Genomic DNA, 25,441 nt, shown 5'->3' with positions numbered 1-25,441 from the left:
GTCACATCTGTCGTGCAGTAGGGCAGATCTGACAATCTAGGACACGATGCACTGTAAAAAGTCTGGATCCAGGAGAGATCGTATAAAGATTATACACCAAATTGTGTGCAGAGCTGCCGGGGACAGTTTCAAGGGAAATTGTACACATCAGCTGATCGTAAGCACATCGCTATGTCTGTGGGCACCTTTAATCATGGAAACATAATTTGCTTTATAGAGGGAAGAGTAAGTTTAGTAATAGACACTCCTAAATATCTTATGGGTAAAGGTCTCCAAAGGAATTGAAATTTGTCAGAGTTGCCTGAATTCGGAGGGGAACATTTCAAGCGAGGGCTTCCGATTTTGAATGATTTACTTTGTAACCCATCTGTTTGGAGGTTGGGGAGAGATACTAATGGATTAGACAGTGTTAAAAGAACATCATCCACGAATAATGACAGTTTGTATTGATTTCACCCTATTGTGATCCGTCCAATGTTCATATTTGTCCAATGCGTGCCACCAATGGTTCAATACATAAAGCAAATATTAATGGCGAGAGTGGGTGTGCCGTTAGACAGAGTAAACCTTGGGGAGCAGAAGCCATTGGTCATAACTGCTGATGAGGGGTTAGAATACAGAGCCTTGATTGCAGACACAAAATGACCCTGAAAACTGAATGAAGATGGTGTTGAAAATAAAAATGGGCAGGAGATGCGATCAAATGCCTTTTCCACGTCTGGGGCCAGGACAACCGAAGAAAGTTTTGTAGAGTAGATATGGTGAATTATGTCAATTGTCTTTCTCGTGTTGTCCGAGGCCTGTCGACATGGAACAAAGTCCACCTGGTCAGGATCCATGAGAGAGGCCAAAATGCCATTCAATCTGTTAGCCAAGATTTTGGTGAATAGTTTAAGGTCGGTGTTTAGTAAGGAAATAGGCCTGTAATTAGTGCAGAGGGAAGGATCCTTTTCTGGTTTTGGGATGACTATAATCTGGGAAGCTGTCTTTTCAAAGTGAAATGGGGCTCCGTGCATAATTTTTGTTAAATAATTGAATCATGTAGGGCTTAAGTTGAGGGGCAAATGATTTGTAGTATGCCATTGGGAACCCATCCGGGCCTGGGGCTTTAGAAGGTTTTTGAGATTTAATAGCGGTTTCTAACTCGTCTAGCGAGATATCTTCATAAAGCATTTGACAAGACGCTAAATCAGTTTTCGGCAGGATACAAGAGTCTAAATAGTCCTGACATTCCTTTATATGAACAAGTGGGTCGGAAAGGGGGGGGGGGTAAATTGTATAGAGCTTCATAGTATTTGAAAAAAAGCATCATTAATATGTTTGGGGTCGTAATTCGTTTTACCAGAACGATCTCTAATGAAGAAAATAGCTTGAGAGGCCCGTTTTTCACGGAGTTTGTTAGCCAATAAGGTGTGGGCTTTATTACCTTTGTCAAAGAACTTCTGGTTGGTCCAACGTAAAGAACGTTCTACTTTCTCAGCCTGAATAGATTGTAGCTCAGCACGAACCTGAGATGGTCGAGAGAGAACTTTTTTTGAAAGGATGCGTTTGTGTTCCCTACCCAAATTCGCTATGGTAGATGTAAAAAAATTAATACGGTGCTCCTACTCTCTTTTTCTACGGGAAGCATACTGAATTATAGCTCCTCGCACAACGGCCTTATGAGCCTCCCAGACAGTGGACATGTTACAATCACCAGGGGGGTTCAGAGCAAAATAATCCTGAATACTGTTTTTAATAATTTCCTGGAACTGATGAATTTTCAACAATGTTTCATTCAGTCTCCAGGAAGGGCTACCCCCTCTCGCTTCCAAAAGGTCAAAGAACGCTATTAAGATAGAGTGGTCTGACCATGTGTTCAGGATAATAGAAGAGCGGTGAGCTGTTTGTGATAGAGGGGCACAACACAAGAAGAGGTCTATATGAGAATAAACATTGTGAGGGTATGAATAAAAAGTATAGCCTTGGGTGGTGGGATTAAGGGAGCGCCAAACATCAAACAGACCAGCCTCTGCCATACATCTGTGGAGTGCAGAGGAGTTCAATGCCGCACCACTATGTGAGGGAAGGCCTGATCTATGCAAATGTGGGGCAATGGCTGAGCTAAATTCAGCACCTACTAGCATTTTTCCCCATCTGTAAAGAGAAAGTTCGCGGAAAAATGTACGAAACAAACGGGATTGGCCAGTATTAGGGGTGTACAGGTTAGCCAGTGTGACCTCCTCATGTCCAATCTTAATAAACGTATCATAATATATCTACCATCAGTATCTGATCTTGTGTCCAACAATTGGAACAAGAGGGAACTTTGAATGAGAATTGCCACCCCGTTACGTTTGGAAACATGATTAGAGTACCAAACATTAGGAAACAATTATGAGGAGAGTGAGGGATGGGAATCTTTTTTTAGGTGAGTTTCTTGCAAAAATATGACATCTCCACTTAATTTCTTGAGGGCCAAATGAAGATGTGAACATTTCTGTGGTGTTCAGGCCTTTGGCATTGATAGAAAGGCAAGTGATGGGCATTATGACTTGTAATATGGGGCTCCCACGCAGTGAATCAACACTACAGGCTCTGCTGCCTTAAAAGAGAGGGAAAAAAAGAACTTAACAAAATTAGAGTACTAATAAGTGATGAGGATCACCCAATGTATCGGGAGATCTGCCACTAAAGTTGAGCTCCACAAGAGGAGAAGCTCACTGGCGGGTCGAAACTAATAACGGACTATGGGCTCACTATGAGACCTCTACAGAGATTAAATTACAATAATCCCTAAAATTGGGGGGGTGAGGTGGCCGGAGAAAAATCCACCAAAACTCACCCAGAGCTGAATCCAAAATGAAATCAAACATTACAGAATAATGAACAATGTTAAGACCAATAGGGAAAATAAAAATAAATAATTAAAAGAAAATACATATATAAGAAAATAGCATAAAACAATAAAATAAATCAAAATAAAAAACCATTATGGTGCATAATATTAGATAATATGTAAATAATTAAATAATAAAATACTGGAAATGGCCACAAAAATCAGCCATAGTAAAACAATAATAAATCAGTAGAGAATTTACCTGAGGTATAAAAGGAACAACAGTAATACCATTATAACAGGAACATATAAAGCATGGATTACTTTTCAAACCTGGGTCAGGAACGCATCAGGTGTGAGAGGAGGTATCAGATCTGTCAGGACAAGCACCAGAGGAGGGAGCGAGGCAAAGTTTACGGAGTAACTGCATCCCTTCTTCCACAGAACGCATAGTGTGAAAGCGGCCTTCAATATCCACTGATAGGTGGAAGGGGAATCCCCATCTGTATTTATAACCATTGTCTCTGAGTACGGTAGTAACCACACAAAGGTCTCGTCTTTTGCAATGGTGGAAGGTGCCAGGTCCTGTTAAATCTGTAACTGAGAGCCTTCAAACAGGGTCGATGTACTCGTTCTGGTCACCATCATAATTCGTTTTTTTGATCTTAAAAGATAGAAATTTAAGAACCACATCACGGGGAGGGTCAGAATCCTTAGGTTTAGGACACAACGCACGATGGGCCCGTTCTAGCTGGATGGAATCCACTGTTAGTGATGGTACCAGTGAGACAAATAATCTCTTAAAATATGAATCCAGGTCAGATGTATTAATAGATTCGGGGACATTGCGATTGCGCAGATTATTCCGCCTCTCCCGATTCTCAAGATTCTCTGTTTTATCATGAAGGAAGTGCACTTCATTAGGCAAATAGTCCTTATCTTGACCAACCATCTCTTGAAATTCCTGATGCTTATCCACACGAGATTCCAAAGATGAGGTACGAGTGTCCAAGGCTGCTATATCAGATTTGAGTTCTCCAATGGGCGATTGAAGGGCAGATGTAAAAGAAGATTTAAGGTCTAAAATCATAGCTTGAAGAGACTGAATATCTTTGGTGGAAGGAGCTGATCCTGGATCCATCACTAGAGGTGATGTACAAGAAATGGGCGAAGTGACAGAGGGTTGTTTGTCTCGTCGGGAGAAGTGCTGCGTAATATCTTGCGTGCCACCTTTGTTGGCTCTGGTATTCACTCTGCTCATAATATCTTATAAAAAAAGTTACCAGTGTAGGGGAAAATGCCAAAAAAAGAAAAAACAATTGGTCATGCTAGTAGCTCCGGGATAGGAATAGCGGCAGGTGGGGTGTCACATCACATTTATTATAATTAAAGCAGGAAGTCCAATATATGACTTTCAGACCAGGGACAGAGGGAGTCAATGCCCCATCAGTAACAAAAACACCTCAGTAGGAACTAATGAAAGTAACTGGGAAGTGAATAGTCACTCTGCACCGGGTTGAAGAAATTCCAAATAGGCTGCCAGGGAGGAATGCAATAGCAGACTAGTAGAGTGTGTAATCAAATGGTTGTAGTCTGAAGCAGCTACTTAACACTAGGGATGAGCGGGTTTGGTTCCCTGAGAATCGAACCCACCCGAACTTCGGGGATCTGGGGTGATCCTAGGCGCCCCTTGGATCTTTCCTCCTGCCCCGGATCCCTAATCGAGGCAAAACCTCTCAATCCTTTGTGTCAGATCTCGAGGTTTTGCCTCGAGCGGCCATTTTTTAAAATGCCTTTGCCTTCAATAGTCTGTCACGGCTCACGGCCAATCAGCATTATGGTGCTCATTTGCATGTAGCACGGACCCGGGAAATCCATGCTACATGCATCTGTGTGATTGACACAGACCTCGGATGGGTCAGTAAGACCCGTCTGTGCTGCTGTGTATTTCAATAACACAGATGCACGCACGAACCAGGAGATCCATGCTACATGCATCTGTGTCATTGACACAGAGCACTGATGGGCCCTTGAGACCCATCTGTGCTGCTGTGGTAAATTAAAAAAAAAAATGGTGTGCCCCCACCCCAAAAAAAAAAAACAACCAGCCCTGGGCACAGTGACCCAGTGCTGGGTGTGCTTAAATACAGGGGACAACCGACATAGGGGACCCCTGTACTTAAGCACAACCAGCACCAGGCTAATCAGAACCAGCCCTGGTTGCCAAAATACAGGAGACAAACAATTGTAGGGGTCCCCCGTATTCTGCGCAACCAGCACTAGGCTCTTATCTGGTCCTGGTTCTGGAAATTCAGGGGGAAAAAATGAGTAGGGTTCCCCTGTATCTTCCAGAACCAGCACCAAACTTTTTCTAGCAGGGGGCTGATGCCACAGCCAGGGGAGCCCTTTCACCGGACCCCCCAGCCACAGCATCACAATCAACCCGCCACCCACCACCACCAGGAGTGGCAGGGATAGCCCCGGGCTATCAGCCTGGTCCTGGGGTGCCATGAAGAGGGGGACCCCTTTCTTTGGGGGGGTCCCCAGCTCTCCAGGGATCCCCAGCCTGGGCTGATTAGTGGTCAGGGCTGATGCTGCTGTGGGGCCCGGTGAAAGGGCTCCCCTGGCTGTGGCATCAGCCCCCCGCTAGAAAAAGCCGGGTCTCACTGACCCATCCGAGGTCTGTGTCAATCACACAGATGCATGTAGCATGGATCTCCTGGGTCTGTGCTACATGCAAATGGGCACCATAATGCTGATTGGCTTCCTGTCTGCCACTGCAGTGCCACTCCTAGATGGGCCACATGTTTGTGCCGCCCACTTGTGTTGCTTAGCATAGTCATCCAGCTACCTCGGTGAAACCTTTTGGCCTAAAAACAATATTGTGAGGTGTTCATAATAGACTGTTTTTTTTTAGTTTAAAAAAAAAAATCCAGATCCAAAACCAAAACCCGAAAACTGAACACGGAGGTGAGGTTTTGGCAAAACCAATCCAGATGCAAAACCAGGGGAGATCCAGATCCAAAACCAAAGCCAAAACACGTGGGTCAGTGCACATCTCTACTTAACACAGGTATCACAGTTCCCCCTGGTACTCGGTATTGATTCCTATAAGTCACTATTTAGCACTGCAAGTCACTTAAGAAAGAATTGCTTTCCAATCCAATCGTGTGGTTTCCAAAGCATAAAAAGTTATTTATGTAAAGGGTTAACATGATGTAAGATTTAGCAATTAGAGTAAAAAGCAATAAAAATGTTACAGACGATACATACACGTGCGCACTTGTCCCAGTATACAGTCATCAATCCAGAAGTCTGCGATCGCTAGAAGATGTGTGTACACTGAGGTCAGGACACAGCTTATATACCTTACAGGTTTCTGAGTTAACAGAGGGACAAATTGACAGGTTCTCATTGGTTCTTGCTTCTGGTCAATCTGGTCATTGGTCAGTTCATACGGTGTCATCAGGGGTATGGCTCAGTCTTCCAACGGTCACATTGTGTACCTTCCCACCAAACAACTGGTTAAAATTGGCTACAGCACTGCATTCAAGTTATAACATTCTATTCAATAACTCCCTATCATCCATAACTAGCGGACGCATGATGCAACTTCTTTGCCGATAGAAACAGATGTCTGCAAATAAACAGGGATTTAGTATGATACCAAACATGACATGTCCACTGTATTCTGAACCTTAGATCTCCTTTAAGTACATCTCACACAATAATTATTAGATAACAATACCTTTAATAACTCTGGTTATTAACTATAATGTGTGGGAACCATTTTATATGTATGCGTTCGCATATGTGCATCTGTGTATTGAAATAGCAAATATGTGTCTGCATGTATGCATATGAGCGTCTATGTGTATGTATGTGAATATACATACGAACGTCTATGTGTGTATATATATATATATATATATATATATATGTGCGTCAGTGTATGTATATTGTGGATTCGCATTTGTGCGCAGTGGATTGCACCGATGCAAAGTAACATCCTAGTAACACGTCATCTGACCACAGACGACTATATTGTCAGATAATAATTGTACAGCGATCATATCAAATTATTTGACTTTGACAGTCCACCTTTTGATAGCAAACATAAAACTATCACATTCTATTCTTAACCTTTTTAGTCATGCATAATAAATTATTATCTAATGTTCTATACGGTATGACACAATTTGGTCATTGAACCATCAATAGTGCGCCTCAGGAAAGGGTAAAACAACCGTTATACGCACTCAGCAGATCTATAGGGGACCATTGGTAGGATGTGGGACCTCATTGAACCTATAAAGGAAGTTTGGGGGGAAATTGAGACTACATTATCTATGATGTTTAACGAAACATTTACAATATATTTTATTATACATGACCAAACCTATTCACATGTTATTATCTGATGGTACATTCAATTTCAGGATTGTAATGCAGTTCTTTATCAACCTTAGTACCTATACCACCACCACTCACCACCATTAGGATTTCATTTTCACGATTTACCTTGGTGGTACATTTTCCACACTTTAACACAGTAAGAACACATCTGACACATAAACCAATTACTAAAATGACAACAAGTATAAGAATAAGGAGCTTACCTACACTAGCAATCATCTCCTGTGCCCACTCTCCCAGACCAGAGAACCATTTTACAGGGTTTAACCATGAGAACCATTTCTCTACCTTTACGTCAGTCTCATACAAGGAAGTATTATGGCCCTTCCGAAATTCCCATTTCAGTTGTAGGATTTCATCCATTCTCTGGTAAATCACCTCTTTGGGGTCATTAGTATTATGGGTGATGTATGTGCTACACCAAATTGGGTGGCCAAAATCACACAATATCCACCAGTAATAGCTGTCAGGTAGTTTAACACTAGCCTATGTTGTACCAATTCCTTTTTATAAGCCTGTAGCTCCTTACCCGTATACCTGAAAGTGTCATCATACATCTCGGTGATGTTGTCTATTAATTTTGCCAGGTCTTGGATGTATCTAAAATTTAAAGTTCCCCGAGTGATCCTGGTGGGATCTAATGCTACCAAAATTTGGAAGCCAGTTGTTTCACTATTCTTCACCAGGGATTATATTTATTTTGTCACGATGTTCATACTGCGTGTGTATGTATGGGGGTGGTGCGGTTTTATGGATACCAATCATTTCATCATGTGTAAGGGTTATTACCTCTGGGACCAATTTACCTATAAAACAATAAACCCTTGGAACTCGGAGATAAACAAGAATATGCCCTTCTTCCACAAACATAATATACATTAACTGGGAGGACATATGGTATATTACGATCCTGCACTATATCACATAAAGTTTTAACAAAACTACCTATGCCTATTGTCCTCATCTGTTCAAGACATGTTTCAGCCTGAATAACATTTTTACAATAACCCATAGGAACTTTTCCAATAGATACCACATTCGGTTTGTTCCTATGTCCTCGTCTCTAGTGTTCGTTACTAATGGTGTGGAGAGCCATTGTCTTATCCAATAAGTCTGCTTCCCAATTCACCAGTCTTTCTATGTATGAAATGTTCAGACACAGCAAAGACCGATCTATGGAGTATTTGTGCATCTTTAAACTAGGGGACCTCGTGATGTTATAGTTATCCATCTATGGACCTCCCTCCCCATAATTCAAGGACCTCAGAGAAATTTAATGGGAATGGTACTAATCCTACATTATGTTGTCCCTGAGGCACGTGAGTGCACACCAACATTGAGTCTGGTTTAAGACCTTACCCACTAAGGAATGGTAATCCTCTAAAGGATGCCCACCCAAATACAGATTACTCTTGGACTGGCATCGTTGGATGTATTTCTAATCAACTAGGGATCCACAGTACTTACAAATACTATATTCCTCAGGCAATAGCCCCTCACACTGTCTCCGAGTTCCATGGCTAACAGATCTCTTAACAATCCCTGAACTGAGTTTGACCATAGGTTGCTCTGATTGTTCTATTGCTCTCTCCTCTGGCTCCACTCTATTGACATCACTATCGGCCTCCCTCTCCATCATCTGTCCTCCGTCACAGAAATAGGAAGTCCTGAAACAAATAAGAATGAGAAGAACCCTGGAACAAGAAAAAGAAACAGATCGCCACTCCATTGCTGGAATAGTAATCTGTACACGTCTCTGGCTCAAGTGTTTTTACTGCAGTCTTTAGTTCTCCCGGCACAGGCTCGCAATCGACTGGTCCATGTTGTCTATCTCGACTTCGACTTTTACCTCCTTAGGGTGGTTGACCTTTCTGCAGTGAGTGGAATGGACCCAGGTATCTCTTTTTTCTACCTTCAAAGATGTGGTACTTGTCATCAACACCTGGTAAGGACCTTCCCACCGGTCTGTCAAACAACCTGAGCATAAGTAATTTCGGATCATAACATGTTCTCCAGGTTCAACATCATGACAGTTTGTTTCTGGCATATCAGGTAACAACATTTTCAGTTTCTGTTGCTGTTGTTTCAGCTATCTACTCACTTTTATAAGATATTGCACAGTAAGCTCATTATTGCTCTTCAAATCATCCTGCGGACCTATCCTGTGGACCTATAATCAAATGAGGTAGCCTTTGAAACAGTATCTCAAAGGGGGACAGATTGAGAGGAGATCTGGGAGTGGTTCTGATGCTATGGAGGATGAGTGGTAAGGCTTCTGGCCATCCTAATCCAGCTTCAGCCATGATCTTACTCAGTTTATTCTTAATAGTACTGTTTACCCTCTCCACCTTGGCACTGGCTTGCGGTCGGTAGGGGGTGTGAAGTCTACTATTGATTCCCATAAGCTTACACATGTTCTGGAAAACATCACCAGTGAAATGAGTACCCCGGTCACTTTCTATGATTCTAGGGATACCGTATCTGCATACAAACTCCTGAACAATCTTCTTAGCAGTACAAACAGCAGTATTAGTGGCAGCTGGATATGCCTCTACCCAATTAGAAAATACATCAGTACAAACTAATACATACTTGAGATTCCTGCAAGGTGGTAATTGGATGAAGTCAATTTGTATTACCTGAAAAGGTCCATCTGTCGCAGGGATATGGGATGGCTCGGTTGGTATTGTCTTCCCGACATTTTTCCTCAAACAAGTCAGAGAGGACATTGCTTTCTTTCCAGCTTGAGAAGAAAAGCCTGGTGCACACCAATATGCTCTGACCAACTTGCACATACCTTCTTTTCCCAGGTGAGTCAAACCATGCGCTGCCTCAGCCATGCTTGGGTAGTATGCCCTGGGAGCAACAGGCCTACCTTGTCCATCTCTCCAGAGTCCAGAGGACTCCTGACCATATCCCTTCGATATCCAGACCACCTTTTCCTGTAGGGAACACAAATCTTGCATTTCTATTAATTTCTGTGTGTCTATTGTCTGGAAGACCATCACTTTGTTAGTTGGTATATTTATGTGTAACCCTGCTGCCCATTTGGCAGTTTCATCTGCTCTGTTATTGCCCATTGACACCGGGTCTTCTTCACATGTGTGGGCTTTGCATTTGATGACAGCTACTGCCTTTGGTAACTGAATTGCTGTCAGAAGTCCATTTATGTGTTGTGAATGTGCTACTGGTGTGCCTGCTGCTGTCATAAAGTTCCTAAGACGCCAAAGAGCCCCAAAATTGTGTACTACCCTGAAGGCTTACCTAGAATCAGTGTATATGTTAGCTGATTTACCTTCTGCCAACTCACACGCTTTCCTTAATGCCACCAATTCAGCCACCTGGGCTGAGTGAGGTGGACCAAGTGGTTCAGCTTCTACAACATCCTCGTCATTTACAAGAGCATAACCTGTGCATAATTCTCCTGTGTCTGTCTGTCTATGACAACTCCCATCCATGTAAAATGTCAAATCTACCTCTTCTAATGATGTGTCACGTATGTCTGGTCTTGCAGTAAAGGTCTGATTCAAATATTCCATACAATCATGTGTGTCAGTAAACCTGCAAAACTCACCTTCAACCAGAAACTCACCTTCCTCCACCCTTTGTGCATCTCGAGGCACATATGGTAAGTACGTTGCTGGATTTAACGTATTGCACTGTTTAATGGTAATATTTGCAGGTACCATCAGAGCTAGTTCCCATTTCATGAACCTTGCTGAAGAGACATGTCTGGTTTGAGCTAAATTCAACAAAGCAGATACTGCATGTGGTGTATATACAGTTGTATCATGCCCTAATACTACGTCCTCGCTCTTATTTACCAGAAGAGCAGATGCAGCTACACTTCTAAAACATGTAGGGAGTGATCTTGTCACAGTGTCCTATTGTGCACTGTAGTATGCTACAAGTCTGCTAGCATCACCATGTTTCTATGTGAGGATACCTCCTGTGCAGCCATTGTCAGACTATCCTTAAGGGTAAGGAAAGCCTGCTCTGTCTCCTCAGTGTGTATGACATGGTCGGGTTTTGAGGATGAAACTAAGTCCTGCAATGGTAATGCCAAAATAGAAAAACCTGGGATCCACGTCCTGCAGTATCCACACATGCCCAAGAAGGTACGGATTTGCTGCTGGTTTTGCGGCAGTGTCATGGTCTGTATGGCCTGAATTCTGTCCGTTGTCAAGTGTCTTAGCCCCTAGGTTAGACAGTGTCCCAAGTATTTGACCTTAGTCTGGCATGGCTGTAATTTGTCCTTTGCAACCGTGTGCCCTGTTTGTGAAAGATGACGCAACAACAGTTTAGTATCATTTAAACATGACATAAACAAATCAGAGCACAACAACAAATCATCTACATATTGAATGAGGACAGACCCATTGCTTGGTTGAAAAGATTGCAAACAGTCGTACAAGGCCTGAGAGAAAATACTGGGGCTATCTATGAAACACTGGGGAAATCGTGTCCATGTATATTGTATCCACTCTGTAGGAGAATGCAAATTGATATTGACAGGGTGAAGAGGAACAGATAAGAAAGCAGAACATAAATCAATGACAGTGAAATGAGTAGCAGATGGTGGAATCTGCATGAGGATGACAGCTGGATTGGGCACTACGGGGAATTGGCTTTCAACAACTTTGTTAACCCCCCTAAGATCCTGTACTAATCTATAGCCCCTCCCCCCAGTCTTCTTCACTGGAAAAATGGGGCTGTTGGCTGGACTAGCTGTACGAATTAAAATCCCTTGTTGCAATAACCTAGCAATTATGGGATACACCCCTAGCTCCACCTCAGGCTTTAATGGGTACTGAGGGATTTTGGAGCCTGCCTACCAGTCTTCAAGTTAACCATTACAAGGGCTACATTTGCCGTCAATCCAGTGTCCTGTCCATCTTTGGTCCAGAGGGAACCCGGTATTTGCAATAACATCTCTTTTATCTGGGATGGACTTGGTTCTAGAACGGCAGAGTGCAACATTAATCTTTGTGGTGTGTCCAATATATCCTGTACCTCATGAACAACCTTCTCTGGTATATCTAGGAATATACCATCAGGGGTACAGTATATGACACATCCCATTTTACACAGCAAATCCCTTCCCAGTAGGTTAGTAGGAGCCACCACTGCCAGGAGAAAGGAATGCTTGGTTTGCAGTGGCCCGATAGTAACCTCTGAGATCTGGTTAAAGGGTAATGCTGTACCCTCCCTGTTACTCCCATTGCTGGTATGGTCTTGTTGTCAAGCTGTAAATTAAATGGAGAAGTTATCACGGATCTGGTTGCCCTTGTATCTATAAGAAAAGTGTGTTTAGTACCAGATATATCAACTGTCACTGTAGGTTCTTCCCTAGTATTCTCAGTCAACCTGAATGGCTGTAGACTACAGGTATGACCTGACCCCTAGCACTGACTATCATCCTCCAGCAGTGCATTTGCTGTCACTATGTGAGCGGGTAACCGCTGGAAATTTCTTGAATCTTGTGAGTGCCCTCTCTGAGTGCACCTAGGTGTTCCCTTCTTAGGTGGCCCCCAATTTCTCAATTTACAGTCCCTCTTTAGGTGTTCTTCTTTATTGCAATTATAACACCTTACTGTATAACTTCGTTGCTGGTATGTGTTGTAGTTATGTGACTGTGTAGGTAATCCCTCTAAAGCCTGAATGCTCACTGCCATTAACTTCTCACTCTGTGCCTCTTTCTTCCTGGAAATGTTCTTATCATGTTCTATGGCAGATTCTCTAAGTGCATCTACAGTAATTCCTCTCCAGTTAGGTAGAGAGGTTTGCACCCTCGTCTTTAGATTATCTATGAGACCATCCATTAGTACCGTAACAGCTACTTCCCTGTGGTGTACATCATCTTTAATATGTGCTATCCATGTGTACTGGGTTATCGTTAGCAGCGCTCTGGTGAAATAATCTGCTGCAGATTCACTATCTTTTTGTTTAATAGTGAAAATTTTACTCCAGTTCACTACCACTGGAAAATATATGGCCAATTGTGTGATTATACGTTTTATATTTACCTGGTTATCCTCATCCGTTAAGGATTCATCCTCCTCCAATACACAATCCTTAATAAACTTTTGTACATCAGTATTGGAAGGGAGACAGGCCCTTAACACCACTCGCCAATCTTTATTAGTTGGCTCATGAGCATTACCTAAATCTTTAACAAATTTCTGGCATTTGGCTAACTCTTTCCTAGGGTCTGGGAAGTCTGACATAATTGAATGCAATTCTGCTCTCGTCCATTGACAATGCATTCCTACATGCCTGATAGGAACTATACCATCTTTGTCCGGTTTCCCATTGGGAACTGTAATTGTACAGACAGGATGTATACCTACCACATCACTATGTTCAGGATTAATAATTGGACTTATTGTTTTGGTACTATGGATGTTACCTCTTCTACCACGGTTTCCACTAGTCTCACTAATTTCAGCTGCTGCCCTTCGTGGTTGGATCGCTGCCTCTCCTCTCTGTGGAACATCTAGTATATTAACAGCATGTGCAATGGCTGAAATTACAGTGGGTTCATCATCTTCTACAACAACATTTTCCTTGAGGTGACTTAAAACAGTTAATTGGTACGATTTTTTTGTTTTTGGTATCGGCTGTACTTTCACCTGTGGCCGCATATGGCGGCAGAGGTGCACATGCGCTCTCTTCTTTATGCGCAATAACGCTACCTTGCAGCGTGGGTACGCTACCGGGCGGCGTGCTGCTTTGCGGCATGAGTACGCTATTTTGTGGCATGAACACGCTACTTTGCAGCGTGTGCACGCTGCCTAGCGGTGTGAGTACGCTGCTTTGCGGTGTGCATACACCACCTTGCCACGTGTTCCCCTCGTGCTGCCACAAGTTTAAACAATCATTATACTTCACTCTTTTCTTCAAAGATTTGACTAAACATATGTTATCTCTAACATTACTTAGTACCTCCAAATTGAAACTGCCAACTTTGGCAAATTTGGGAAAGGGTTTCATACATCCTTTGGTCATCTTGACCCATATGTCGCAGTACGCTGTAACGTACAAGCCATACTTCACATTCATTATATACCTTGCCGAACCAGTCGGCCCATCCATAAGCAGCACCTCATCGCCCATCCCTAGCGACTGCTTAGCACCCATCTGGGACAACACTTTGGCTACTTTCGCTAGAGGTTTCAACCGGTGGCCGAATTAAACAAGCTGCGTCCACTCACTTCCACCCGCTGTGCACAGCCGACCGCTAAGCATTTTTTTGTTAGCGTTCACAACGAGGAGACAGAAAATAGCCTATGCAATTATTCTGCTTTCCGGACAAATTAACCAAGCTTTGTCTGACCGCTTCCTACTTTGAGTTACTCTCCAACTGGTAGAATTTAAGTATTCCACTTAACCTTGCCAGCGATTTCCTCCACCACACCCAATTCACAATCACGGTTCACACAACCATGCGGTCCAATCACATTGCCCAGAGACACTAACTTATCAATGGACTTTGCAATTACAATTGGGAGTCGACCGAGAAACAACCTCTGGTTTCTCACCCAGTTATACCTGCCATGTATACTGCTATGGCTGTCCTACCCGCCTCTTGGACACCTTGCCAGCCCTTTTTATTTTCAACAGTTCAAAAAGCAAAAACTTTCTCTCCGATTTTCTTTTTCCTTTTCACATCACAAGCATATGTTCACATTCATATACCTTTGTTTTCTGGCCAGAAAAATGCTTTCCCCCGTGACAATACCTATTCAGCGATACAAGACTATCTATCACAATGATTGCTTAAACATGTGGCAGTACTACAGGGAAGATGCATACGCTATTTGCGAATCACCTATTGCAGCGCAAAAGTGACAATAAAAGAAACTGACTTCTCTCATGTCCCTGGATTCTAATCAGCGCTCCTTAGATTACACAAAAACGGATATTCGGTTTCACAACATAAAGTAAAAAACAGGCTTTAAACAGATTGGTTCTTACCCGTATATGACGCATCCACCCTTTGTTGAGGAAACGAAATTCGTACGCTTTACGTAATTTCCGGTAGCGTGAGATCAGTCGCGAGCCCCCATCTATTGATTCCTATAAGTCGCTATTTAGCGCTGCAAGTCACTTAAGTAAGAATTGCTTTCCAGTTCAATCGTGTGGTTCCAAAGCACAAAAAGTTATTTATGTAAAAGGGATAATACGATGTAAGATTTAACAATTACAGTAAAAAGCAATGAAAATGGTACAGCCGATACATACGCATGTGCACTGGTCCCAGTATACAGTCATCAATCCAGAAGTCTGCGGTCGCTAGACTATGTGTGTACACTGAGGTCAGGACACAGCATATATACCTTACACGTTTTTGAGTTAACAAAGAGGCAAATTGACAGGTTCTCATTGGTTCTTGCTTCTGGTCAATCTGAACATTGGTCAGTTCATACAGTGTCATCAGGGATATGGCTCAGTCTTCCAACGGTCACATTGTGTAGCTTCCCGCCGAACAACTGGTTTAAACTAGAGATGAGCGGTTCGGATTCTGTGGAATCCGAACCGCTCCGAACATTGGGGATCCGAGTCCACCCGAACCCTGTTCGGGTGTTCACCGCCTGACTCGGATCCCCGTTCGGGGCCGAACGGCGGCCGCCTGATGTCGGATTCTCACTAGAGAATCCGACATCAGGTCTCCTCGCGTGTAGGGCAGAGCGCAGTGATAGCGCTCTGCCCTACACAGACACAGACACACAGCCGCCAGCGGCAGCTGTGTGTTTGTTACAGCAGCCAATGAGAGTCACACAGACTCTCATTGGCTGCTGCACGGAGGGAGCCGGCTGGAGCTCACACATGAGCTCCGTCTTCCGGCTCCCTCCTCAGCGTGTGACAGAGCGGACGGCGCTGGAGCGGTGGATACAGGTAAGTTTTATTTTTTTTATTATTTTACTTGTCAAAGGTCCGGGGGCGCTACTGGGGGGGGGGGGTCTGCACTACTGGGGGGGTCTGCTACTGGGGGGGGCTATACTACTGGGGGGGCCATACTACAGAGGGGCCTGCTACTGGGGGGGCTATACTACTGGGGGGGGGTCTGCACTACTGGGGGGGGTCTGCTACTGGGGGAGGCAATACTACTGGGGGGGCCATACTACAGAGGGGCCTGCTACTGGGGGGGGCTATACTACTGGGGGGGGTCTGCTACTGGGGGGGCCATACTACTGGGGGGGATCTGCACTATTGGGGGGCCATACTACAGAGGGGCCTGCTACTGGGGGGGGCTATACTACTGGGGGGGTCTGCACTACTGGGGGGGGTCTGCTACTGGGCAGGGCTATACTACTGGGGGGGCCATACTACAGAGGGGCCTGCTACTGGGGGGGGCTATACTACTGGGGGGGGTCTGCTACTGGGGGGGCCATACTACTGAGGGGCCTGCTACTGGGGGGGCCATACTACTGGGGGGGCCTACTACAGGGGGGCCATACTACAGGGGGGGGCCCATACTACAGGGGGGGCTACTACTGGAGCAGCCTACTACTGGGGGGGCCTGCTACTGGGGCAGCCTACTACTGGGGGAGCCATACTACTGGGGGGGCATACTACTGGGTGGCATGCTAATGGGGGGCATACTACTGGGGGGGCCTGCTAATGGGGGACATACTACTGGGGGGGCCTGCTAATGGGGGGCATACTACTGGGGAGCATTCAACTGGGGGTACTGCATAGTGGACGGTACTACTAAGGGGACTGCATAGGGGGCACCACTGCTGGGGGACATTGTGTAAGGGACACCGCTACTGTGGGCATTGTGTAAAAGGGTCACTACTGTGGGCATTGTGTAAAAGGGGCACTACTGTGTGTCGTAACATAAATAAGAGACACTACTTTATGGTGTAATGTGAATCAGGCCCTATGTGCGGTGTAATGCTAATAAGATTGTGCACTGTGACTCCTAGGGCCGTAGCCCACTTTGTAAACAAGTACTGTGACTCTGCTGGCCGTACCCCACTGGGTGGGTGCACTACTTTTCATTTCTGCCACTGCTGTGTGGCAATGTGTCATAGATGTGCTTTATACTGTGGTGTCTGTGTCGTTGTGCCGCTGCTTTGTCGCTTAGTAACCAGTCAGCTCACTGCAACCTTTGGCCAATAATGTTGAAAACAATATTATAAGCTGTGATATGGTCTAAATTGACTGGAAATTAATGTTATTGAGGTTAATAATACTCTAGGAAGAAAAAAAAGACCAATTTATGTGATTTTAGCTTTTTTTGTCAATTTTTGTAAAAAAATCCAAATCCAAATCCAAATCCAAATCCAAAGCCAGTCACCGCAGTTTGGCAAATCCAAATCCAAATCCAAAGCCGGACGACGAATTAGAACCAAATCCAAATCCAAATCCGGCAAAAATGGTCCGGCGCACATCCCTAGTTTAAACTGGCTACAACACTGCATACAAGTTATAACATTCTATTCAATAACTCCCCATTGTCCATAACTAGCGGACGCATGATGCAACTTCTTTGCCAATAGAAACGGATGTCTGCAAACAGACAGGGATTTAGTATGATACCAAACATGACATGTCCACTGTATTCTGAACCTTAGTTCTCCTTTAAGTACATCTCACATAATTATTAGATAACAATACCTGTAATAATTATTAACTTTAATGTGTACGAACCATTTTATATGTATGCGTTCGCATATGTGCGTCTGAGTATTGAAATAGCAAATAAGTGTCTGTATGTATGTGAATACGCATATGAGCGTCTTTGTGTACGTATGTGAATATACATACGAACGTCTATGTGTATATATATATGTGCGTTAAGTGCTTCAGTGTATGTGTATTGTGGATTCGCATTTCTGCGCATTCTATTTCACCGACGCAAAGTAGCATCCTAGTAGCACGTCATCCGACCATAGACGACTATATCATCAGATAATAATTGTACAGCGATCATATCCAATTATTTGACTTTGACAGCGGGGATGGTTGCAAGCCGCTGCGCAGATTGAGAAGCGTGACGGCCACTAGAGCTGGGGCACTCTGATAGGGAACCTGAGTATAATTGATAATTAGAGTCCGGGGGCCAGGTGCCACTAGTAGGACTTCCAGATGAGCAGGATGCAGCTAATTGATAGTGGGCTCCGGAGCCCCGCAGAAGTGCTGTTGGGGCTTATTAAGGGAAAAAAGCTGGGGTCCAGAAGCTCACCTAAGTCCGGGAGTCAGGAGCTGCAGGAGGACCACGTGGGGTGGCAGGCCTCTATTGATCGCGGCAAACCCCAGGAGCTCCCCCAGGCATGCCGCGGGAGCCAGAGCTCAATAACAGGCGTTCCAGGACTCTAGTATAGCCAGGAGTCTGGGGAGTCACATGGAGGAGCAAGCACGGGGGCCTGCCTCAGGTATGTTGCGGCAGCCGGAGTCCGCTGTTAGCCGGGCCGGAACTCAGGCACTAACTCAAGGCAGGTGATCGGTAGTTGCAAGTAGGCCTCTGGATGGAGTAGCTAGCTGGTGGGCATCGCCAGATGTCGGAGCCCCGACGGGAGGGTCTAGGGGCTATTAGGGTCCCCGAGGGTTCAAATGAATGTCCAGTGCAGGGATAGGGCAGGTATGAGACCCCTTATCATCCGGAGCTCACTGTGGATGCGACTACACCGAAGGACCTCCAAGCTAACTTTTTACAGGCAAATCTTTACAAAATTGTCCAAGTTGGCCAAGTTATCGTTCATGCGGGAACGTGCATCGTTGGTCGTTGTCAGGTTGGTGACTGCAAAACAATGAACGATAACTATATGAACGATATCCTTCACATCGCTCATAAAAGTCGTACTGTGTGTACGCACCATTAGATAGAGTAGGAGCAGTTATTACCTTGCTGCTCATGCTAACAGTCGGGGTGATAAGCTGGCAAGAGGGACTGTTTGGAGATGAATAAATAATGAGCAATTGTTTGTTCTTACTGCTCACGCTGACAGCTCGTGGGATAAAGTCTATTAGCAGTCAGCTGCTTATCTTTACCTTCTATACTAACAGCCCCATAGTGAAAGGACAATAAGAGGAGCTGTGTCAGTGTGGTATGGGAGTTATAAATGTGAAAACAGCACAATTAAACAATCTGATAGATGTAAATCAAATGAATATTTTGAATGCTATGTAAGTGAAATAAAAACTCTGAAGACACTAAATGAAATATATGTACAACATGAAACCTATATATCACCTGACTATTGTGGTACTTATGAGTTATTAAAATACCATACGTTTGTCCTATATTTGGATGTGTGGTGATTTAGGGGTCTATTTACTAAGCTGTGTTAACAGATAAAGTGAATGATAATGTACCAGCCAATCAGCTCCTAACTGCCATGCCACAGGCTGTGTTTGAAAAATTACAGTTAGGAACTGATTGGCTGGTACCTTATCACCGTTCACTTTATCTCCTAACACAGCTTAGTAAATAGACCCCTTAGAGGCATATGTATCAAATCTTGATGTGTGCTTAACGATCGTCTGATGGCAAGAGACAGAGGTGATTGTTCAATCTTAATCCTCCTGGATCTCTCAGCAGCATTTGATACTGTGGACCACGGGATTCTAATTGAGCGCCTGAAAAATTTCTGTGGACTGGATGGCACAGTCCTTAGCTGGTACAATTCATTTCTGACCGGCAGGTCACAGAGAGTTTCTTCTGGAGTAATCTCTTCATCACCAGTGCCACTTCCATGCGGTGTCCCACAGGGTTCTATACTATCTCCCATGCTTTTTGCAGTATACATGCTACCATTGGGTGAAATAATCAGACGTCATGGCCTGGTCTACCACTGCTATGCAGATGATACACAACTGTACCTGTTCTTTACTCCAGGTACAAAGGACCCCATAACAACCTTAAATGGCTGCCTAGCTGAGCTTCAGGAGCAGATGAGTGCTAGTTGGCTGCGACTGAACCATGATAAAACAGAGGTCCTTATGATAGGTCACAGCATAGCCAACTGACAGGACTTACGCTTGGGGGTTCAGAATTACAAAACACTGAACATGTGTGGAATCTTGGTGTTGTCCTGGATAGTGGCTTGACACTTAAACATCAGGTATCAGCCACAATCAAATCATCATTCTTTCATCCGAGGAACATTGCCAGAATCAAGCACTTAATTCCCTCAGAAGATCTGCCTAAAGTCATACAAGCATTTATATCATCACGCCTAGACTACTGCAACGCCCTCTACCTTGGACTCCCAGCAAAAGAATTGCACTGCTTGCAGATGGTACAAAACGCAGCTGCCAGGCTATTAACCAACCAGCCCCGTTCCAGCCACGTAACACCCATTCTCTACTCCCTTCACTGGCTGCCTGTCAGATGGCAAATTGTTTTCAAGATTGGATTACTGACTTACAAAGCCCTACATGACCATGGCCCAAGGTACCTAAAGCAGCTTCTGATTCCTTACCGTCCCACTCGATTACTGCGATCCGTTGACGAAGGACTATTAACAGTACCTAGAATCTCCTGGAATTCGTCTGGGGGTCGAGCTTTCAATTTTGGGGCTCCAACCTTATGGAACTCACTTCCCCGCACAGTTCGAGAGACCTCCACTCTAGAATCCTTCAAATATAGACTCAAGACTCGCCTATTCACCCAAGTATTTCACTAATGTCCCTTGTTTAAGCTTATTTTGTATTTTGTACTGTAAAGGCAAATGTAAAGCACTTTGAGTCCTTTAGGAGAAAAGCGCTATATAAATAAAATTATTATTATTATAAATTTGTGAGATATAATCACCAACCAATCAGCTTCTAACTTACATTTTGCAGGCTGTTTTAAAAAAAATGATAGTTAGGAGCTGATTGGTTGGTGGTATATATCTCACAATTTTATCTCACATCAAGCTTTGATACATATGCGTGTTAAAATTATCACTTTACCGATAAACTCTGTTACATTGAAGAGCATATCATGTTTTTATTGATGTGATATAGGTCTCAATGGGTTACATGTAGGGGTGTGCACCGGCCACTTTTCGTGTTTTGTGTTTTGGTTTTGGATCTGGATCTTTCTTCGTGTTTTGGATCTGGATTGGTTTTGCCAAAACCACCCTTCCGTGTTTTGGGTTCTGGGTTTTGTGTTTTGGATCTGTATTTTTTTTAAAAAAAGCATAAAAACAGCTAAAATCACAGAATTTGTAGGTTTTTCTGCTCCTATGCTATTATTAACCTCAATAACCTTAATTTCCACTCATTTCCAGTCTATTCTGAACACCTCACACCTCACAATAGTGTTTTTATGTCCAAGACGTTGCACCGAGGTAGCTGGATGACTATGCTAAGCGACACGAGTGGGCGGCACAAACACGTGACCCATCTAGGCGTGAAACTGCAGTGGCAGACAGGATGGCAGTTTGAAAAACTAGGCCCCAAACTGTACATAATGCAAAGAAAAAAAAGAGGTGCAAGATGGAATTGTCCTTGGGCCCTCCCACCCACCCTTATGTTGTATAAACAGGACATGCACACTTTAACAAACCAATCATTTCAGCGCCAGGGTCTGCCACACAACTGTGGCTGAAATGATTGGTTCGTTTGGGCCCCCACAAAACAAGCTGGCAATTAATGTGTCCCTGCACAAACTGGCTCTATGGAGGCAAGATGTCATCCTCATCCTCCTCATCCACCGATTCCTCACCCTCTTCAGTGTGTACATCCTCATCCTCACAAAGTATTAACTCGTCCCCACTTGAATCCACCACCACAGGTCCCTCTGTACCTTCTGGAGGCTGGTCTCCCTGGAAGAGCTGATAATTCATTTTGATGAACATCATCTTCTCCACATTCTGTGGAAGCAACCTCCTACGCCTTTCGCTGACAAGGTTCCCGGCTGCACTAAACACTCTTTCGGAGTACACACTGGAGGGGGGGCAACTCAGGTAAAATAGAGCCAGTTTGTACAGGGGCCTCCAAATTGCCTCTTTTTCCTGCCAGTACAGGTATGGACTGTCTGCCATGCCTACTTGGATGCTGTCACCGATGTAATCCTCCACCATTCTGTCAATGGTGACAGTATCATATGCAGTGACAGTAGACATGTCAGAAATTGTTGCCAGGTCCTTCAGTCCGGACCAGATGTCCAAACTTGGTCCTGCCTGCCCTGCATCACCGCCAGCGGGTTGCTTAGGATACCTAAGTTTTTTCCTGGCAGCCCCAGTTGCAGGAGAAAATGAAGAAGGAGCCGTTGACGTGTCACGTTCCGCTTCAGCTGACAGTGTGTTCACCAGCAGGTCTTTGCACCTCTGCAGGCTTGTGTCGGCCGGAAAGAGAGACACCACATAGGCTTTAAACCTAGGATCGAGCACGGTGGCCAAAACGTAGTGGTCTGATTTCAACAGATTGACCACCCTGGAATCCTGGCAAAGCGAATGAAGGGCTTCATCCACAAGTCCCACATGCCGAGCGGAATCGCTCCGTCTTAGCTCCTCCTTCACTTTCTCCAGCTGCTTCTGCAAAAGCCTGATGAGGGGAATGACCTGACTCAAGCTGGCAGTGTCTGAACTGACTTCACGTGTGGCAAGTTCGAAGGGCTGGAGAACCTTGCACAACACGGAAATCATTCTCCACTGCGCTTGAGTCAGGTGCATACCCCCTCCTTTGCCTATGTCATAGGTGGATGTATAGGCTTGTATGGCCTTTTGCTGCTCCTCCATCCTCTGAAGCATATAGAGGGTTGAGTTCCACTGCGTCACAACCTCTTGCTTCAGGTGATGGCGGGGCAGGTTCAAGAGTGTTTGCTGGCGCTCCAGTCTTCGGCACGCAGTCGCTGAATGGCGAAAGTGGCCAGAAATTTTTCGGGCCACCCAAAGCGTCTCCTGCACGCCCCTGTCGCTTTTCAGAAAATTCTGCACCACCAAGTTTATTGTGTGAGCAAAACATGGGACGTGCTGGAATTTGCCCAGATGTAATGCCCGCACAATATTGGTGGCATTGTCAGATATCACAAATCCCCAGGAGAGTCTAAGTGGGGTAAGCCACTGGGCGATGATTTCCCTCAGTTTCTCTAAGAGGTTGTCGGCGGTGTGCCTCTTACTGAAACCGGTGATACACAGCGTAGCCTGCCTTGTAACGAGCTGGCATTTCTGAGATGCTGCTACTGGTGACGCTGCTGCTGTTGCTGCGTAAGGTGATACATCTACCCAGTGGGCTGTCACAGTCATATAGTCCTTAGTCTGCCCTGTTCCACTTGTCCACATGTCCGTGGTTAAGTGGACATTGTGTACAACGGCATTTTTCAGGACACTGAGGACACTTTTTCTGACGTTTCTGTACAGTCTCGGTATCGCCTGCCTAGTGAAGTGGAATCTAGACGGGATTTGGAACCGGGGACACACTACCTCCATCAATTGTCTAAATCCCACTGCACTAATGGCGGATACCGGACGCACGTCTAACACCAACATAGCAGTCAAGGCCTCAGTTATACGTTTTGCTTCAGGATGACTGCTGTCGTACTTCATCCTCCTCGCTAAGGACTGTTGGAGGGTCAATTGTTTAGTAAAAGTAGTGGTGTTACTACTTCCTCTCTGGGATGATGAACGACTCCCAGCAGCAGCAACAGCAGCAGCGGCAGCAGTAGGCGTAGCAATGCAGGATCCTCCAGAGGAATCCCGGATAGGAGAGTCAGTCATGCCAGTGACATGGCCTGCAGGACTACTTCCGATCCTGACTAAGGAGGAAATTGACGAGGAGGGAGTTGACGGTGTGGTTTGCAGGCGCTTGGATACAACAGGACAACGGGATTTAGGTGTCCCTGGACTGCTTACGGTCTTAGCCAAAGTTTCTGAACTTGACAGTAACTTTTTATGAACGCGCTGCAGGTGCCGTATAAGGGAGGATGTTCCTAGGTGGTTGACGTCCCTACCCCTACTTATTTCACCTTTACATATGGTACATATGGCAAGACAGTTGTTGTCCGGATTTGGATAGAAATATTGCCAGACCAAAGAGGTGGAATGTTTGGTCTTCTGCCCAGGCATGACCGTGATGGGCTTTTTCATCCCACGGACAACAACTGTCTCCCCCGGAGCCTGATTTAAACAAACCACATCACCATCAGAATCCTCCTCGCCAACTTCCTCCTCAGCGCCAGCTACACCAGTATCCTCATCCTGTTGTACTTCAACAGTGACATCTTCAATTTGTATATCAGCAAGTGGACTGTGGGTGCTCCTTTCAGCACTTGCAGGGGGCGTGCAAATGGTGGAAAGAGCCACCTCTTCCCGTCCAGTGCTGGGAAGGTCAGGCATCGCAACCACCACCACACTTGGACTCTCCTTGGGGATTTGTGATATCTTCTTAGAAAGCACAGTTCTTCGCTGTGCTTTTGCCAGCTTAACTCTTTTGATTTTTTTAGTGGGAGGAGGGCTTCCATCGTCATGTGAAGCTGAACCACTAGTCATGAACATACTAGGGATCGACCTTAGCCGTTCCTTGCCACTCCGTGTCGTAAATGGCATATTGGCAAGTTTACGTTTCTCTTCAGCTGATTTAAATGTCTTTTTCAAGGTCATTTTCCTGAACTTTGCCATTTGGGATTGTATGTGCCCTCTACTATGACATTGGGCATCGGCCTTGGCAGACGACGTTGATGGCATGTTATCGTCTATGTCATGACTAGTGGCAGCAGCTTCAGCACTAGGAGGAAGTGGTTCTTGATCTTTCTCTGTTTTATTTTTATCGGAGAAAGTTTGGTCCTCCATTTATGTTATATCGATTTGATATATACGTGCGGCTAAACACAGAAAATAATTTTTTTTTTGGTTTGGACTGGAGTGTACTTTGTGGGTTACAGCACCCTTTAACGGTCAAGCCAGCCGGCCCTTTACTTATGACACAGGCGCACGCTTGGCACTACTTTGTTGATGCACGTGCGGCTACTGCGCACACAATTCACAAACACAGAAAATAATTTTTTTTTGGTTTGGACTGGAGTGTACTTTCGGGGGTTACAGCACCCTTTAACGGTCAAGCCAGCCGGCCCTTTACTTATGACACAGGCGCACGCTTGGCACTACTTTGTTGATGCACGTGCGGCTACTGCGCACACAATTCACAAACACAGAAAATAATTTTTTTTTTGGTTTGGACTGGAGTGTACTTTCGGGGGTTACAGCACCCTTAACGGTCAAGCCAGCCGGCCCTTTACTTATGACACAGGCGCACGCTTGGCACTACTTT

The sequence above is a fragment of the Taudactylus pleione genome, unplaced genomic scaffold (genome assembly GCF_031769625.1).
Source record: "Taudactylus pleione unplaced genomic scaffold, aTauple2 ptg000037l, whole genome shotgun sequence".
Lineage (NCBI taxonomy): Eukaryota > Metazoa > Chordata > Amphibia > Anura > Myobatrachidae > Taudactylus > Taudactylus pleione.
This window is presented reverse-complemented; position numbering follows the sequence as displayed.